This window comes from Castor canadensis, chromosome 12 (assembly GCF_047511655.1).
Source record: "Castor canadensis chromosome 12, mCasCan1.hap1v2, whole genome shotgun sequence".
In the NCBI taxonomy this organism is placed as follows: Eukaryota; Metazoa; Chordata; class Mammalia; order Rodentia; family Castoridae; genus Castor; species Castor canadensis.
This window is the reverse complement of record NC_133397.1, coordinates 101,418,526-101,434,124: the sequence shown is the minus strand read 5'-3', so window position 1 is coordinate 101,434,124 and position 15,599 is coordinate 101,418,526. Positions and strand designations below refer to the sequence as shown.

Genomic DNA, 15,599 nt, shown 5'->3' with positions numbered 1-15,599 from the left:
CCATGGATATACTGCCAGGAAAGCTAAGTGCATAGAATGCATGAGCAGAAGCCTTGTCCAGCTCTACTCTGTGCTGGGTTTGCCTTACTGTTGTGCGGAGTTTGTTTCAGGCTCCAAAATTTATGAGAAATGTCCAACCAGACCATCAGAGGAGAGGCACAGATCTTAGTATATTTCTCTGAAAAAACATGAAAATATGAAGGATGTTAAACCCAGATAGCATGAAAGCTGCTTCAACTACTTGAAAGACTGTAGGATGGACTGGTAAAGGGACTATATGTGGCTTTGAGAGCAGCAAAAGCACATTGGGTAGACATCACCAGGGCAAATCCCAACTTAGTATGAAGAAGCACTTTCCAGCATTGGCAGAGCTTATGTGAGGCACAGGCTCCTCCACAGAGAGGATAAGTCCCATTTGCCCTGAAGGTTTGGGAGGAAATTCATTCTTGGCTATGGGGCAGTATCCTGGGATTTCTTGGGTCCCTTCTAATTTTGAGAATTTGTTTTTTTGGTGTAACAAATAGGTATTAGGCAACTTCTATGCAAAATATACTATATTAATACTTTGAAGGACAAAAAATTAACAAGGCATGATTCTGGCCTTCAAATGACTGACTAGTGGTTAAAAAATGATTAAAAAGTAAATATAATAATGAATTGTTCAAACTCCCCTTTATAGCTGAGATTAAAGTTAATTAACATTTACGTAACTTTATTTGTTGATGAGGGAATTTAGATTTAAGTGATATGGACCAGGCACTGCACATAATAGAATGGAGATATATTAGGGGCAACACTGACATGGAATTAAAATGGTATTTAATTCAGGAGCTCTGGACATGATTAAACCTTAGCCCTGAACCTGTCACCTCACCATTAAGAGATTCTGAAGGCCATAGACAAAGGACAATGTAAATCAAAGCAAGGTAAAGTAACACTGCACAATATTTGTAACTTAGTTCCCAATGGAAGATTCCAGTGGCCTAGTCTGTACCACTCAGAGAAGTTATTTCTCTGAGATAGGTTCACTTGAGTGTACTAGAAGCAAAGCAGGCTACTAAGACCACCTCTGTGTACCTCTCACAAACTCAAATTCTCATCCCAGATCCTTCAGCTATAATGGGAAATAAGGAAAAGATAAATCTCTTCTCTGTTTCCTTACATGGCCTTGGCCTCTGCTGCCTGCTTTGGGTCTTCTCCCTCCTGAGCACTAGACTCTGCCATCCTGTGGGAGGAAGGAAAGAATCATGGCTCAGGCTGCCTGGGAAGGAAATAAAAGGGGAGAAGAGGAAATATCAAGTCCATGTATGCTGAGGCTCCTATTTAAGAGTTTCTGCTGATAACAAATTTGGCCATTTAAATGTGGACTCCTCCCTAGAGAGAGGCTTCTCCTTAATCCCAAATCATCCAGATGAGAAAAAGGTCAAGAGAGCTTTTGACATGTTTCTGGAGGTCAACATAGCTGTTTTTATACCACAAAGCAAACACAGCTTGTTTCCAAGTTACCATACAGGTCCATTTGGTGTGTTTATCACCTGTGAGCTCATCGAAGAAATATGTAGTTGAGCTATGGCTTAAGACTGAACATTAGTACAATCTGAGAAAATATTTTTTTAAATGTCAAGACAAGAATTGATTGAGCATAAACTATGTAGCAGGACACCTGCACCTACTAATAAATTTTAAAACTTACTCTTATAATAACTCTATGGCTTAGGGGTTCCAACTAGAATAATAAAAAACATTTCACTTTCTGTCATATTTCAGTTTCACACAAATGTACTTCTGTTCAAGCTGTGGCAAGCTGTTTAAGTGAAAACTTCTGTGAATGTAGTTCTTAGTAATGTGAGGTGTGTTTGTATTTCACAGGTGTGTCTGATCTACACATATTTTGTGTATCTTCTTTACCAATACCAAGCCCTGGATAAGTCCTTGTGTCTGTTTTTCCTAATGCCATTTCCAGGCTGCTGAGAATTTCTGTGAGAAACCGTAAAGCCCTGCTCTTAGAGTCCATTCTGATGCATGCCATTTCTCCTAGGCTGTACTGCTCAGTCACTACTTATCCCTCATTGAGTCACTGATATCTCCTTTATAGTATCTGTTCCAGTTTTTCTCCACACTGCTTAAGGCTCCTCCCACCTCAACCCTACTCCTTCTCCAGGGCCACTTCCTTCTTAGCAGATGGCCATTCTACTAGAATATTGCTCCCCCTTTCTTTCAAATGGATGCTCCCCTGCCTTCGCTCCAGAGAGCCCCAGTCACCATGGCAACCACTGCTGGTTTTGGTTCATTTCCTCAGAAACCCCAACTGACAGAGCTGGCTGAATCAGGGAACTTTTGCAGGGAAATTATGGGAGTTTTTGATACTGGGGGCTGAAATATCAAAGGCATCTTTAATATAAATAACCAGAAAGAGGGTGGTCCATAAGCACAAAGGAGAAGCAATGGGTGGAACGACAATCTCTTTTCCTATTAGCTGCTTGAGGGGAGTTATGGGTTCTATGAAAACACAGATGTATAGGTCAGAGACCCTGATGTCAAAAGACATTATTAAGGGCTGGGTGCATTGGCACACACTATGGTCTTAGCTACTCCAGATGTGGAGGTGAAGGTAGGATGTTGGCAGTCAGAGGTCAGCAGAGCAGTCAATGAGAGATTCTATCTGAAAAGCAAACTAAAGGTAAAATGGCTGGAGGTGAGGCTCAAGTGGTGGATCACTTGCCTAGTAAGCATGAGGCTCTGAGTTCAAACTCCAGTACCACCATCACCACCAAAAAAAAAAGAGACATCATTGTGCCCTGTTTCATTGCTTTGAATGTACGTTAAAGTGTGGTACAAACTTTAAAGGAAGAAAATAAATACCTAACATAGCTTCTTCCTCAAGTATAACTTCAAATCTGATTTATGGAGTCTTCTGGGAGGAGTGTGATCATTTAAGCCTATTTTATTGCCATCTTCTCTGTGCCAGCCACTGTGCTGTTATGAAAAGTATGATTATACTATAGACTGTGCCCTAATGGGAGATACCTACACACTTGGGGATTATTAGACCACAGCCAGCCTTCTGGAGGCCCTTTTATTACAAAGCACAGCATTTGCAGTCCTGCATGGAAGTCCCGTAAATTTGGAGGTTGCTATCCGTAGAGAACTGCTTAGCCTGCTCGGCACATCCATATTATTAGAGCAGCTCATTCTACTTTGAATCAGTTCATGAGGTCATAAGCTCTCCTATAAGCTCATCCTTCACTGATTTGGGGTGTTTTTTCTCTCATCACCCTCTTCTTATTTGCACAGTAGTTGAAAAAGATGATTTCTCTTGTCCAAAATTTGAGGACAACAATTTGGGATTACACAACAACTACCTATTAAAATGTGGTCACCCAGTAACCCACATAAGAACAAAAAACAGTGGGAATGCAGAAAAGAGAACAATTTATTTTGCTATAGGGAAGTGAGAAAAGAATGGTTGGCAAAACCTTCACAGAAGAGAAAAATATTTGGGCTGTAATGTGTACTTATCCTTTATTCCTAGGTGATATTTTAAATTATATTCTCCTTTTGGAAAAATTAAAAATAACATCACTTGTCTAGTGTAAGAGAAACATCTATTTATGGAAGTTAGAAAAACATCCATCCTTTACTCTGCATGGGTAGATGACCAGGAAGCTAACAAGGACGCTCTGTCAGTGATTTTGTGTACAGAGGGCTCAGAAGACATGTGATGAAGATAAGCCTTTGGTATAATCAGGCCTTTAAAAATAAAAACAGAAACAAAACACTGAAAACAATACTAAATATGAATGGGAAAGTTGAAAGAGGAGGAAAACTATCCCCGAAGCTGATCCCTTTACAACTCTTGCAGTCTTAGTCCAGACTTGCCAGAGGACCTTTGCAAGGTTATGGAGTTAGGAGTTTTTTATTAAGGACTGTTTGAGAGAGAGCTCTTTTCTTCCCTTATCCCAGAAGGCAGCAAACAGTCACTGATTCACTCCATATCCCTTAAGCTTACATGACTTAATTTCTTCTTTTCCCATTAAATTGGAATAAAAAAAATCTCTTATTAGTTTCCTCCAAGGGTTTTGGAAAGATAAAGGAAATCATTAAGTCTTAAGAGTGTCATAAACCTTGGGGACACACATGCACTCAAATACTAGAGATGATGTCTAAATATATCATTTTAAAAAATGTCTTTCATTATTTTGCCATGTTCTGAAATCCCATAAAAGCACAACTGAAATGGATTTGGGAATTTTTACTAAATTAAAATTTGTAAAGAAGAAAGAAGCATGATGGTGTCCCTGATTTTCATTATTGCTCATTCCAAATTCCAGAAAAGCAAAATATTAGTCAAGATACACAATTAAATGAGTCTATATAATAGAAGCCAAGGCTTAAACTTAAGAAGGTTGATGAAAGCAAAAATAAAATCAACAGTCAAAATCTCAAGTCTTCCCTTGGCAGCATTTTCTGTGCTACCCCTAGGTTTCCTCTTATTAAACTTAGGGTCATCAACATTGCTGAAAGCTCTTTAAAGATATTAATCATCTGACCTGCTGTCTTATTAGCTACCATGCATACTCTGGAGAACTGGAAGGGGATGGTACCATGAACCCCTCTGATGACAGAAACCAAGTGACAAAGAAGAGGTGATTTGTCCTAGGATATCTAAAAAGGGAGATTGGAAATGACAGCTAGACTCAAGATTGGTTCAGCCCAAAGAGAAATGCTACTTCATTCATTGATATCAAAATACTTCCACCTGCACAATGACTTTTTTTTCCTTAGTTCAGCCTCAGAGATAACACTAATGATTGCCAGTGATGGTAGTAGTGAAAGCCAAGCTTAATCACCATAATTGACAATTAAGTTGGGTAACAACACAGAGACAGGTGATTTCACACAAGGCTAATGAAAATGGGCTATTAAAATCCACACACGTTTGGCAGCAATTATGAGCTCCTGGAGCCATTTGCTTTGAAATGTGCACATTTCACAGGCGGCTGCCTGCCAACAAGACAACTCTAAGCAGGACCAAGAAAGAAAGAGGAAAAGACAGAATTGCTGGAGATTCCTGTAAGTGCCATGTCTTTTCAGTGACTTGCTGGATCCTTATCTACATGCTTGATATTTTAAAGCCAAAGAAAAATGTGAAGTTCACGGCTCTAGAGAATGATTCCCATTTCCATCAGAACTACAATGTTACAGCCTGAGGACCAGGGAATGTGTTTTCAGGGATGCAAAGCAGAGGAAATCCCATGGAATAAGTGGTGGGCCATATGAGAGAGGGTTGGGCTTCCTGTCTACCGAAGGCACTTATTTGAACAATTTTCACAAATTGTAAAATGATGGAATAGTTAATCCCTGATTCCTAAGGACGACAGAAGAATAATTAAATGAGCTCAGGTCCTTAGAAAGCATTTGGGTTCAGAAGGTGAAGTTACTTTACTATAGTTTCATCCATCTCCTGGCCCACCTTTATTCCCTTACACTCAGCCTGCTGCCATTCTGTCAAAAGCCCTCTACTTTAGCTTTAGTTATCAGCAATACCAGAGAGGAAGGAAATTAATCAGCTCTTTTTAAAAAAATAACAAGAAACCAAATAACAAAGAGCTATGGTAATTTATCCCAAAGCAGTCTGAGAATGACATTTGTATTCAGATACAGCAGGCTAAATGTTTATTTTTTATCCACTGTGATAATCATCTTAAAATAGTGCATTTAGTTTTGTATGCATTGCACTTTTTTTTTTTAGTCTTTTTTGTGCCTTCTGGTTTTATATGATTCAATTTTATCTTCTCAATTAGTATATACTCCCTTAAATTTTTTTTTCTCAGTGGTTGCCCTATAGTTTACAATATACATTTATGATTCACATACCACCTATTCATGTGTAGTACAGGTACCATACAGTAAAGCATTCTCACTTCTTCCCTCCCAACTCTTATGACACTGTAGTCATTCATTTAACTGGATTGGAGGTGTGGTTCAAGTGGTAGAGCACCTGCTTTGCAAGCTGAAAGCCCAGTCCCACCAAAAATGTTTTTTTTTAAAAAGTTAAACAAAAAACATAATCACCCAATGCATTGTTACTTTTCAACAAAGATTAAGAATAAGAAAGCCATTTTATTTTGCCTTCATTTATTCCTTCATTGATACTGTTCTTTATGTAGAGCCAAATTTCTGATCTATATTATTTTCCTGCTTCATTAAGAAGTCCTTTACTGTTTCTTGCAGGGTTGATCTACTGCTGATGAATGCTCTCATTTTTTGTTTGATAGAGACAGAGTCTTTAGTTCTCCACTTTCAAAAGCAGTTTTGCTGGATATAGAATTCTAAGTTGGTGGGGGTGTTTTCTTCAATAGTATAAGTGGCTGGGCATAGTGATCCACATCTGCAAGCCCAGCTATTCCAGAGTCAGATACTGAAGGGGGAGAACAGAGGCCTGGTCTGGAAAAATAACTAAAAATGACTAATGTAGAAAAGGGGTTGAGATATGGCTTCAGTGATAGAGTGCCTGCCTAGCAAGCCTGAGGCCCTGAGTTCAAATCCCAGCACTACATCCCCCCCAAATTAAAATATTTCACTCCATTCTTTTGCTTACCAGCTCTCTGATGAAAGGAGGTATTAATTTTCCTTATAGATTTGTGATTTTTTTTTTTGGCCCAGCTTTTTTTTTTTTTTAGAGGTTTTTTTCCTTGTGTTTAGCTTTTTAAAGTTTGAACATGATCAAACTATTTTTTTCAGTGCTGGAGATCAAACCAAGCACCTTAAGTAGAATAGGCAAGCACTCTATCACTCTATCATGGGAACTACACCCATGGCCATGTTCTCTAAATTTATTGCATCTGAAGTTTATCTGTCTATCATCATGTCGGAAATTCTTGGCCATTTTAATTCCCAGTTGATCTTCTGTCATTTTCTCTTGTCCTTGTGGTATTCCAAGTGTGCTTGTTACACTCTTTGAAATTGTTCACAGTTCTTAGATATTCTGTTGTGATTTTTCATCCTACTTATTGTATTTATCTGTTTAGGAAATGTCTATTAACCTATCTTCAAGACCACTGATTCTTTCTTCAGCCATGTTCAGTCTACCACCTCATCAAGAAAGTCTTCATTTATGTTACATACTTTCTTATTTGTTGTTTGTTTGTTTATTTGATACAGGGTCTTGCAATATAGTTCAGGCTGAACTTGAACTCATGATTCTCCCTGCCTCAGCCTCCCAAGTGCTGGGATTAGAGACATTTTACATGTTTTTTTATTTATGGCATTTCCTTTTGATTCTTTTTTAGTTTCTATCACTTGTTGCCCACTTTTCATTAGAGCCCTTAGCATATTAATCATAGTTATTTTAAATTCCCAGTTACTTTAGTTTCCACATACTATGTGTTAGGTCCCTGGCATTCTTGGGGCAGGCGGAACGTCCCGAGGCTAGCACTGAAACCAGACCCCCTGATTTATGACCACTTGCCAAACTCCTCTGCTTATTTCTCTGATTGTTTCTCAGCTTGCAAAGCAACTCAGGAACTTCCAGTTACTCAACTAGCCAGGCATGTCGACCTGTTCCATCTGGTGATCACAGATAATCAGAGACCAGAGACTCTCTCCCTGCCCCATGGCTTGGCCCCTCCTATAAAGCCCACTACCCAGTTCAGCCAAGCCACTTCACTCTGAACCCGAGAGTGACGGCCCTGCGGTCTGGACCAATAAACCTTTCCTTTCCACAGGTGGCATGGTCTTAATTCAGCAGTACCTTACATCTGGTGCTAAAACCCAGAAGAGGTTAACAGACACTTGGGCCCAGAGCTGGTCCCTTGGCCTTTGTGTCCTGCCCTCTCCTGAACCCAGACTGCTGAATTGACCCCATGTGCCTCCGTACTGTGGATTTCGGCCTTACTGCCTTGTCGGCTTTCCCATCCATCATTAGCCTTTCTCTTCCACTGCTCTCCACCTGACCTGCTCCTCTCCTCAGACTTGGTAAGTGTCACCCTCCTCGGGGCTGCCTGCTCTCTTTCTCTCTGCTTTCAGAAGTCGCAGGCACTGTGCCAGGCACACCTCCTACCCCTGCTTGGGGTGCCCCTCCACTTAGCACAGGGATGCCTGGCTAACCTGTTGGGCATTTTCTGTCAGATGGCAACCCAGGCTGGGGATGCCTGCCCTTGGGAATCCGTTCAGGTGACACTTCCCCCTCCCTTTACTCTCTCACTCTCTCTCTCTCTTGCTTCTCTCCCTGTTTTCCTTTCCTCTGCCTAGGGTGAGAGCTCAACAGCCCTTCCAGCTTACTTTGACCAAACGGCAACCGGACTTGAGACAAGTAAAAGGCCCAGCTCTTGACAGCTGCCCTGAGGCTACCACCTCCAACTTCTAGATGGACCAGACAACAAAGCACACCTCCAGAGGCCTGGACATTGGGCAAAAAAACCTGCCCTTCACCTCGCCCGCCACCAGGACCCTCTCCACAATGTAGCCAGAGTGAACACTGGAAGGACGACTTCTCCTCTTTGCCTCTGCAAGTTAGGTCAGTCTCCCACTCCCACTTTCAACAGAGTGATGGCCTCATGGACATATTGGGCCTGGCGGCAGAAGACTGATGTGGCCCTGGGACTTCAGCCCCCTTCAAGATCACCTTGGAGGAGCCCAGGGTAACCGTCCAAGTAGCAGGTGGGCCTCAATCACCTACTTGGTGCTACCTGACTTCTCAGGTAAGCTTTATCCTTCACAGATCTTTGTGGTGGGGGTGGATGGTCTCATCCACCAGCCAAAAAGGAAAGACAATTTTATTTAAAATTTAAAAATTCTTATAAAAGTTAATTTTTAAAATACAAGTTACAAAGTAAACAACTGGAAAGGATATAGATAGGTATTGAATGTATTTTTGAGAAGTTAAAGGAAAAAGGAATGGTTTTTTGGATGAGAAAGGATCTTGTAAAGAAGAGTTTGTCCTAAAGATTGTTTCAAATAGGAGAGATAAGGACAAACCATCAAAGGGTTTAGTATGTTGTATGAAAGTCTGAGTAAGTTTTAAAAGTGTATAATAAAAGCTTCAGTGTATGATAAAGTTAAAGTTGACTATAATCTAAGAGTTGCCTAAATGATTTTTTTAAGTTCATGTCAAACTAAAATCATATTCTCTATGTCTACAAAATGACACGTTTACCTTAATATTGTTCTGTTCTGAGTAACATCTACAGAAAACTGTTATAGGGAAAGATTTTGTCAAAGTAATTACTTGTGTTTTCTGTTGATCTTGTCAAGCTTTAAGTACTACTAAATCAGAGTTCATTTACGTATTTGCTCATGCAAAGGTCTCTTAAATGACCACCTTATAACTGTGTTCTGTGTCTATACTTTATCTAAATATGGTACAAACATTTACAGAGTTAAAAGTGTCAGTTTATGTAAAATAATGAGCTAAATCTCTCTTTTATCCAAAAGTGCTACATTTAATCTGAATCCTGACAATCAGCTTCTGTTTGCCTTTAAAGATCCCACAAATCCTTCATAGCAACTAACCTGGTCAGTCTTGCCACAAGAATTTAAAGACAGCCCTCATCTTTGTGGATAGGCCCTAACTAGAGACTTATTAGATTGGCACTACCCAGAGGCCACCCTTCTTCAATATGACTTACTTCAGTGCAGAGCCACAGTCCCCCTCATCTGCAGGGTGACTGAGTCCTTTAAAAAAAAAAACAACTTTCTGGCCTCCAGGAATATAAAGTCTCTAAGGACAAGGCTCCATTATGTCTCCCTCAGGTCACCTACCTAGGTGCAGTCTTAAAGGGACAGACTCACTCCCTAAATCATGAATGAGTCAACCCAATCTTCCGTTTCCCACTCCACCATACCATAAAGCAGCTTAGAGCTTTCTTGGGATTTACAAGATTTTACAGGATCTGGATCCCTAGATATGCAGCCTTTAGCAGACACCTTTTTATGCTCCTTCTAATATTCCTATTTGGGTCTTGTTTGTTCCATTTCTCTTAGGAAACTTACCTCCAACAGACTCTGCTCCTCTGGCTGACTATCCACCTTATCTTAACCTCCTCTAGGAACTTCTCAGACAGCAGGCAGACCAGATCCTGCCCTACCCCTCAGAGGGCCCTGTAACAATTTCTGTTAAACCAGGGGATTTTGTTCTCCTCAAGGACCTTCAACCTTCTCCATTTGGACCTCAGTGGACCAGCACTCATCTGGTTATCCTCACAATGCCCACCACTGTCAAAGCTCAATAGGACTCCCCAATGGCAGCACCTTTCAAGGATAAAACATTGCTCACCAACCTCAGACTCTTCCACTACAGCAAAGGATGAGTACTCTTGTGTACCACTGGGCCCCATGTGGCTACACCTCTCCTGCAAACTCTCTCCCTCTTCCACTCCTGCATAAGTTCTTAGTCCTCATCTGGCTCTCGATCTGCTTTCCTTTTGCAGCTCCGAAATCCTCCCCTGGTGACCATGCATGTGCATTGCATGGGCAAGAAGTATTGTTACTAAGACTTTACTGTTCCACATTTACTATTCCTGTGCAGGCTCTGTTATCAGATCATGCACTCATAATCACACCATCTATCAAATGTGATAATCAATTTACCTGCTTCAACCCCACTTATCACCCTGTGGAGCAGTGGTTAGAACTTAGGAGTGGCTACCTTGCTGGGAACATCGTTACTCGCAACCAGATGTTCGATCCTGAAAAACTAGCATCATTATTGTTTGATGCATGTGCAGCCATAGACAAACTATCTGGAGGTATAGGCTGTGGCTTGTGGGGGCCTGGGTTGGGAAAGGACCTGTACATCAAATGAAAACTATATGTGCTGGGGAGATAACTCCTGGCCGTGTAATAATGAGGGTTATCATTTTTGCCCTTACTGGAGTTGTGTTTCATGGGCCACATGGCATGGGGCTGCACACTTAGCCCTCCTTCAAAAGGCACTACTACCCCTAGCTGCAGTCAAGGCAACTGTAACCCTGTAAATGTCACTGTATTTAAGCCATCTGATTGGACACAGGGACAGATAATTAGTATAAGGATAGATGGCCAAGGCTTTGACCCCAGGACTCTGTTATACCTGAAGTTAACAACTGTTACCCATGAGAGTTCCTCATACCAGGTCTTCCACTCCTTTTATGAGGAAATGCCAGATAAATTCCCCATTTCTGTTACAACTAAAAACTTGTTCCTCAAACTGGCCAAATCTACAGCCCAGACACTAAATGTCACTTCATGCTATGTGTGCGGGGGAACCAACATGTGAGACCACTGGCCCTGGGAGGCAAGGGAGTTAGATCTATGAGTGCCTTTCAATGAAAGTGCCTTCCCACAACACAGGACAGGCATCTGGCTCCTTAAAACTCCCATTATTGGGAATTACTGTATCTCCTGCCATGGAAAACAATTCTCCACCCTAGTGGGGAACCTAACTTGTCTAGGAAAAAATTTTACAATGACACAGCCAAAGAGACTTAGTGGTGGGGTACTCCAAACCATATGGAACCCCAGCCTCACCCGCTGGCCAACTTTTCTAATCTCAAAACAGCATGGGACAATCTTACTTCAGATATAAACTGGCAGGCTCCCAGGGGGCTATATTCAATCTGTGGAAGGCAAGTCTATACAATGTTGCCTGGAAACTGGTTTTGGTCTTGTGTGCTGGGCTCCATCAGGCCACCCTTCTTCTTGTTCCCCCTTGAACAAGGTGAAAATCTGGGAGTCCCCATATATGAATAAAGACTGAATAGAAAAAAACAGGGAATCTTACAAATAGGCACTTGGAAGGATGATGAATGGCCTCCTGAGCAAATCATCCAGTACTATGGTCCTGCTATCTGGGCAGAGAACGGGTCTTGGGGCTACTGCAAGACCCTATGTATATGATAAACTGCATCATCAGACTGCAGGCTGTTGTTAAAATTATTACTAATGAGACTGCAAGAGCCCTCAATTTGCTGGCAAAACAAGGCATTAAGATGCACAATGATATCTATCAAAACCACTTGGCTTTGTTCTATTTGCTAGCCTCTGAGGGAGGAGTTTGTGGAAATTTTAACCTGAGCAACTGCTGCCTGCAGATTGATGATGAAGGAAAAGCCATAGAGGAGATCACTGAGGGAATGACAGAGCTTGCCCATGTCCCCATCCAGACTTAGAAAGGATGGGATCCTAATAACTTGTTTGGAGGATGGTTTTCTTCCATAGGTGGATTTAAAACACTGGTGGGGGCAGTGGGCCTAATTCTGGGAGCATGCATACTACTTCCCTGCTTCCTTCCCTTGGTTATACAATCTATTAAGTCCATTATAGAGGCTACTATAGAAAGAAAGACAGCTGCACATGTAATGATGCTATGGAAATACAAACTCATAAACCAAAAAAAAAAAAAAAATGCTCTTTAACCCAAGATGCCTCCAGGATCATTCAGGGAACTCAGCAGACAGACTTCCCTCTAGATGCTACTACAACCTTCTCTCAACAATTGGTCTTGTCCGCAGATGAAGCCTGGGAAAGACCATAAGCCTCCATTCCTGGGGACCTCACAAGTTTTCAAATTCCAGCTGAACCTCCCCCTTAATGATGCCCCCACTCAGCACAAAGCAGCTAGATCGATTGGCACCCATAATACCAACAGAGGCTGGAATGTCAGGTCCCTGGCATTCTTGGGGCAGGCAGAATGTCCCAAGGCTAGCACTGAAGCCAGACCCCCTGATTTATGACTGCTTGCCAAACTCCCCTGCTTGTTTCTCTGATTGTTTCTCGGCTTGCAAAACACCTCAGGAACTTCCAGTTACTCAACTAGCCAGGCAGGTCGACCTGTTCCATCTGGTGATCACAGATAATCAGAGACCAGAGACTCTCTCCCTGCCCTATGGCTTGACTTCTCCTATAAAGCCCACTACCCAATTCAGCCAAGCTGCTTCACTCTGAACCTGAGAGTGATGGCCCTCCAGTCTGGTTCCAATAAATCTTTTCTTTCCACACATGGCATGGTCTTTATTCAGCAGTACCTTACACTATGTATGTATGGAAATTTCACAATAAAAGCCCTTTGTACAATTAATATATGCTAATAATTAGAAAAATAAATCCCCACTAAAATAAAACCAAAATCTGTGTCATATGAATTTGATCCTAATGTTTACATTATCTCTTCAGACTTCTAGCATGACTGGTAATTTTGTTGTTGAAAGCCAGATGTGAAATATTGGTAATAGAAATGCAGGTAAACAGGACTTTAGCTTGATATTTTGTTTATCTGGCTAGGAGTTAGGCTGCTTAGTGTTTTCTGTGGCTGTTGTGTCATAGCCTTCAACTTCTTTCAGTGTTCATGTTTTTGTCTTTGGGTTTCTCTAGAAATGGCTTCTGAATTAGAATCTATGTCATAACAATATTTTAAGGCAATTTTATTATACTGGATCCTTGTCATGGTGTGAGGGAGGGGAAGAATTCTACCATCTTCTCATTGAATCTCTTTGTTTATTTTATTTTTCTGAGCAAGAATCCCTGAGATGTAACTTCCAAAATTGTCTCTTAGTCTTTATTTTCTTCCTAATGTGAGACAGGATGACTAGAGGAGGCTGGAGTTATATAATTGCCCTTTTGATCAGATATGATAAGAACTGCCCTTTCTGGAGCCAAAGCTGCTGCTGGTTTCACCCCTTGCAGAACAAAGCCCCCTGTTCCTTTATCTCCCACCACCTTCCTTTGCCCACCTCTAGACCTTACTTCAGCAGCTGGTCTTATCCCTTGCAAAACAAAGCCCACTGTTCCTTATCTCCCACCACCTTCCTTTGCCTGCCCCTAGACCGTGCTTCAGCAGCTGGTCTCATCCCTTGCAGAACAAGGCCTCACTGTCCCTTATCTCCTGCCACCTCTCTTTGTTCATCCCTAGCCCTTGCTTTCTCCCAAATGCTACTTAAGGCCAGACCCACTGAGAGAAGCTGCTGCACCATTTTCTCTTGGCCAGCCAGCCTGCTTATTAAACTTTTGGACATGAGATAACTTTTGTGAGCCTCCTTTGTTTGTGTGCAGTGTGCAGCATTTTCCTAACATTTGGTGCATGGGCCAGGAACAGGTGAGCTTCTGGCATCAATCTTGCTCTCCCAGTCAGTGATTTCAGGCCCTCCTGATATATGCTGCGCTACCAAGCCTACTTTGGCCACAAGGCAGACATCCCCTGTATAGGGGTGCCTGGCCGAGGGGTTATATTGGCCTGCCAAAGACACGTAGGTGGGAGCTGCCTTCCTTAAGCCTGGATAAACTTACTGGGATCTGAGCTGCTTTGTTGGGACCCCTGATCCCAGACTAGTGCTGCCATTGCCACTCTTGCTCACAGGGCACCTCCTCAAGGCCAGAGCGCTCCCATTACTTGCTCACCACTGGTTAATTTCCTTGGTCCTTCCTTGGTGAGTTCCCTCATGCTGCTGCACCATGAGTCATGGTTCTCTCTCTCTCACAATTGGGAAAATCCTAGTACTAGGTCCTGACTCACTCAGCTCAGGAACTAGGTTCCTGAGGCATGGGCAACTCTCTCAGTGAAGACATTCCCTTGAGGTCCTCCACTTCTCTGTTTCATCCAGGAAAGCAATATCTTGGGGATGCTCACCATATTCTTCCTCGGACCAGGTCTCATCAAGGGGGCTGGACCTTCCAAAACTCCCTCAGACACCCCTCTGGGCTGTCTATTGGCCAACCTCAAGCCCCTACGGCTCTCGCCTGACCTAAAGGCAAAAAAAATTCATTTTTCTTTCCCATCAGGCTTAGCCACAATACCAATTGGACAATGACTCTAAATGACCACTAGATGGCACACTTGACCCTAACAGTTTCAGGGATCTCTATAACTTCTGTGAACACACTGGAAGGTGGAAGGAGTTTCCCTATGTCCAAGCCTTCTCTTATCTCCACTCTAAGCCTTCTCTCTGCACCTCTTGCTCCCCTGCCCAGGTCCTTCTGGCTTCAAAAACCCCAATTACCCTCCCTGACCCTGATGCTTTCCCTTCTTCGATCCTGCTAATGAGCCTCCACTGTTCAGCAGCTGGCCCCCAGTGCTTCCCTAATCACTCCTTCTGCCTCTCCTCCCGCTGCTCCTTTCACCACTTCCCCTACCTCTCCTTCCACCCCTTCCTCCACTCCTCCTTCTTCTCCCCCCTTCCACTTACCCTCCCACCAATCCAAAACTACAGGATCCCCTCAGTCCCCCACACACTCGCTCCCATGGCCCCTCCAGCCAGCCAGTTTCCCTCTCTGGGAGGTGGCTGGTGCCGAGGGTATCATGCGAGTTCATGTTCCCTTTTCTCTCACAGACCTATCTCAAATTCAAAAATGCCTCTGTTCCTTCACAACTAACCTTGACTCTTATATTAAAGAATTTCAATATTTAGCTCAATCTTATAGCCTCACCTGGCATGACATTTATACCATCCTCTCCTCAACCCTCCTCCCAGAGGAGAGATGAAGGGTCTGGGACACAGCTAAGACACATGCAGATGAGATTCACCACACCACCCCTGCCCACCCTGTGGGAACGCTGGCAGTTCCAGAGGCAGAACCCCATTGGGACTATCAAACTAATGACCTAACTTCCAGGGACCAGATGGTCA

General features: G+C 42.5%; 1 pseudogene; it reads right to left on the bottom strand.

Moving 5' to 3' along the window:
• Positions 1-14,314, bottom strand: part of LOC109696890 (olfactory receptor 5AR1-like) — a 74,428-nt pseudogene extending 60,114 nt beyond the window's left edge.
• Between the last annotated feature and the right edge of the window lie 1,285 nt (positions 14,315-15,599).